Here is a 5,114-nt window from a genome sequence, read left to right as displayed (position 1 = left end):
GTTAGCCCTTTTCTATAACTGTTCTTTACCTGTATGACCTTTTAGATCATAGAATCAACATCCTAAAGGATGTGATTCACATTCTTAACATGTGGAATATTATTGGCATCTTTCAAGTTTTGTCACCAGTAGAAGAGGAATAACAATTGAACATTAATATAGGATTACGTTCAATTTGTAGAGGATGCGAATTCATCCTTTAGTTAAGAATGATGATCAATTTTCTTATTAGAGCTTATCCTTCATAATGTTGCTATTGTAGTAGTGATAGTCATATATAGCTACTTATATTTTATGATCTCATTCATACGATGGATTTAGTTAGCTGTCTCTCATTGAGTACAATCATTTTAATTGTTGTATATGCTATCACTGGATGGTAGTTTATACTGTCATTGAGTGACCGTATATGGGACTGTGGATGTGATTATACTTGATGTTGTTGGCATTATACACTCAGATGAGAATAGTTGATGTTGTCATTGATGGAAACCAATTGGTAACACGGTTCACAACTTACACCGGCAATAGACATCATCTACCATTACCGACAGGCACTACAAATTATTCTCACCGGCACCCAGTCTACACCGATAGAAGATCTTACCAGCATCCCAACCGACATGGAAATTATATTGTTTTGTATTGTAATTATATTGTATACTCGACATGATGTATTGTAAAGACTCATATATGTATGAGATCTTATAGGTCATTTTGTTAGTGAGAAAAAAGTGAGGAATTATATGTATGGTACGTAAGCGAGGGAAGGATATGTAATTAGGTAATGAATATGAGAGTGAATATCTGTATATGCATTTTGATATAATAATTTTGATGAGCGAATAAGAGTAGAGTGAAGAAAGGTTTATGGCAGAGGTATTTGACAGAGCTTAAACCGGTACAGAATCCAACATTCCAGATGCTATTTTGAGAAGTACATTGTCATTGGATTTAATTATCCAATTTTGTAGTCAGTGTGGCTCCTTTTTGTGATTGAGCAGTGAGATCTAGGCTATTGGCCTTCCTACATATGCAGGTCCCTATTGTATAAGTAATATTTATTCATATTGGCCAGTGAGTAAATACTGTGGGTCACAAATCCCACCGAGGTTTTTCCCCTACCGAGTTTCCTCACCAAAAATATGTGTTATGGTGTGCATTGATGGTTATACTGTTATTTCTCTTTATTGCTTTATTGCTTGTTTATTGGTACATTATTTTGGGTTGTAAAGTTGCAAATAAGTTTAAATATTTCATACACTGGTTAGACACTGATTCACCCCCCCCGTCTCAGTGTCTTTGGGACTATTCAAGTATCTAACAATTGGTATCAGAGCCTAATAACTTGAGGAAGATTCTGAAACCAGTACCAATGGAAAGCTTGAGACAATAGTTGGAAGGAGCTCTTGAAGATTTTGATGCAGAAAAAATGAAGAATATCAAACTGGAAGATGAACTTAGAACTACTCGGGAATTTGTCAAAGCACTTCAAGATAACTTGGTTATAGCAAAGAATAAGAAAAAAGAATTACATGTGCAATTGCAAAATAAAGATGATGAAGAAAAAGAAACTCTTAGACATATTGTAGACAAATTAGACAAGAGAACAACAACATGAAGAATGAGATGCAAGATTTAACCATGAGACTATGCAAGGATATTGAAGATAGAAAGAGGAATGAAGAAGATTTGGCCAGCAGACTAAATGAAAGATCAGATGAATCTCAAAGACTTATGAAAATGATATGCTTAAAATAGATTTGATTCAGATGCAACATGACAAAGAGGAACTTTTGAGACAAGTTAGCACCATAGAAAATGAATTGATCACAACAAATTAATACAAAGACAAATTCAAGAAGAGTTCAGATAATCTTGATGATATGCTGAAAAGTCAGAAACCTGATGGAGAAACAATTGGACTTGGATTTTAACATGAAGAAAGTTCTAGGACTGCAAACAATCATGATCACAACAAACTGATGAGGCAACCTAATGCTTATAAATTTAATGGGAAATGTTTTAATTGCAACAAATTTGGTCATAGAGAAAATCAATGCAGATTTAGGAATAACCAGAATACAAACTTACCCACCGGTCAATGTTCCAAATGCAATAAAAATGGTCATAACTCAGACAATTGCAGAATGAATGTTAGATGCTATGTTTGTGGTAGATTTTGACATTTATCTAATCAATGTAGAACTCAAACCAGCCAAGGTTATGGAAAGGCTATTCAGAGAAACAATGTAACTTGTTATGCATGTAACAAGATTGGGCATATTGCAAAAAATTGTAGAAGCAAGACTATACCGGCGAACAATAAAGGATCTAATAACAAAGGCAAAGAGAAGATGACTGAAATCAAGCAAGAATTTTTAAAACAATGGATTAGAAAGAGAGATCAGAGAGGAGAGGAATATGTCACTACACCAACAGAACAGGGTAATCCTGCACCGACAGAAGATTCTTCATCCAACTAACAAATAATCCTTAGGGGTAAGGCAACAAATTGAAAACCATGCATTTACCCTCGGTTAATGGTAAGAAGTTCTATTTCTTCTTTACTAGAAGAGATGTGGATTTTTTCCTTCATTGGTGAAGCATTTATTGCGGTTGTAAGTTAAATTTTGGTTATGAAGGCACTACAACCTCTCATTTCAATTCACCAAGCATCCAAGCATTCGAAGAGAGAGAAATTGAGCAAAGGCATTCTAAGGATGAAGCAACAAAGGTATTTTCAGAGAATTCAAGGATTTCACAGTTAAAAGGTATTTATATTTCACAATGGTATCTTCATCTTCTGTTCCCGAATTCGTAGCAAACCCTACCATTGTGGAAAACATCAAATGACCTAGACCCATTTTTAAGATCATTCCTAAGATGGAAAAACAAGATGATTCTATTGGTGCATTTTCTAAAATCCTGAAGGGAGTCGCATTCACTGAAGACCCTAGGGCATACATACATTGCAACATAGAAAGTTGTACATGAATATAATTACTGACAAGGATGGGATAATGAAGCCAGAACATAAGGTAGTTGAGGATTTAGGTTTCATAGACATCCTCCATATGCCAAAATTCTCAGATGAAGTCGTCCGCTATTTCCTTAGCAAGGTTCACATAGAATTTATGTGGTTGGACTCAGTATTCAAGATTACCAAGGAAGCTATTAAATTTGTTACTGGCTTACCCTCCACCGGTTCTAGACCTGATAAGAAGAAGAAAATACCTAACAAGGAAGTTATGAGCTTAACCAGAGCTACATATGACAACCGGTCACTTAGGGTCAATGACATAAAGGATAAAAATGTTAAATTTGCTAGCATGATAATTGAATATAAAGTTGGTCATACAAATAGGTTGAATTCTATGTCTAGTTCATGCATTCATAGTGCACATGAGATGATTATAAACAATACAAAGATTGACATCTGTGAATGGTTAAAGGATGAATTGCTAGAAAATTTGGATAAGATAAAAGGTGAAAAGAAAGGAACATTTAAATTTGGAAATTTGTTAGTATGTTTAATGCTTTACTTTTCAAAGGAGATCCCTGGTATGGGTCATAAGGATTTTTCCTATGATATTTCTATTGGAAAATAGATAAAGGAGGTAATCACCGGTATAGGAGCTAACAATGATGAGTTGGTTAAAGATTACTTTAAGAATTTTCAAACTAAAATGAGACAGAGAGAAAGGATTTCCCAAAGCATTGTAGATAAATATGATAAACAAATATGCTTTGTAGTAAAGAGATATAAAATATGGATGGAAGAAGTTAGACCCAGAATTGTATGGATTACTGAAATGGGATATGAGGTGGACTCTCACATTTTGGAATCATATGCAAAAATACTCCTAGATGCTCCACCGGAACCATCAGAGAAAATATTTGGTAGTGTTGAAACAATTGAAAGTGATGTAGCCATGATGAAGCAGATAAAGAAAAGAGACAAATTCATGAAAGATGCTTCTAAATGGTAAAAGATGTTACAAAAGGTTTGATGAGTCTTGGTGGTATTGCTGCTAGTATGAAAGAAAGTCAATCAGAGCAGACACCGGTAGCTCACATTTCCCCTGTGGCTACTTCTTTTTATTCTGACGATGACAGGGCAACTAAATTCAAGAGAGTGGACAGGAAGAAAAGAAAACCTTCACTGGAACCTGCTCCATCTCCCAAGAAGTCAAGGACACAAAGAAAGAAGCAACAAGATGTAAGAGATCCTAGTGGTATGAAGAAGAAGGTAGCTCCAAAGAAGAAATCGGAACCTAAAGCACCAGATACTCTTACACCGGAAGAATTGATAAATGAAATAACACAAGAAGGTAACCTTAGCAATGTAAATAAACTTTATCATTCTTTCAAAGATTCAGATAAAAACACTATAGAGGAAAGCATTATTTTGCATCTTGATATCTACAAGAAAGCTCTCATTCAGGCTATAGATGATCTGCCTAATGATTTGTATTTGAGGTTAGAAGCTAAAAGGATGTCGGTAATGGAATTAGATAAGAAACTAAAAATAGAGGCTATACTTGCTATGCATCCTGTTAATTCCAAACAGGAATTGGCGACTTAATTTCGGAGGCAAACATAATAGTTTTTGTGACTGGTCACCGATAGGTTAGCCTTATGGCAGGCCGAGTAAAGGAAATTGTAGATGAAACGACAGACAAATGGGATATATTCTTTGTGAAAAGAGAGAAGAAAGAAGAAAAGGATAGATAGAAAATGGATGTGTCTTTGGAAAGGGTATATAAGAAGATAAAGGTAACAGTAAAATTGGTAGTGTACCTGATATAACGGTCAAGGATAACCTTCCTCCACCGGCATAGGAAATCTCATCAATAACTGCAGAGGCAGCGGTACAAACTGACAGTCAACCAAAAGAGAAGGCTGAAGAAATGACAAAAGATGATACTAATCTGGAGTCAAAGATTATTTTTACCATGAATGTGGACACTCAGGACTTCAACGTTGTCATGGATAATGAGACTACAGAGGTAAAGAAAACTGAAGCTACAAATATTGAAATCTCTGAGTCAACATTCAACACTGTTGACTCTTAGAACATTGAGATACCAGCTGAAGTTAAGGAAACAGAG

This window comes from Cryptomeria japonica, chromosome 3 (genome assembly GCF_030272615.1).
Source record: "Cryptomeria japonica chromosome 3, Sugi_1.0, whole genome shotgun sequence".
NCBI classification, from domain to species: domain Eukaryota; kingdom Viridiplantae; phylum Streptophyta; class Pinopsida; order Cupressales; family Cupressaceae; genus Cryptomeria; species Cryptomeria japonica.
This window is presented reverse-complemented; position numbering follows the sequence as displayed.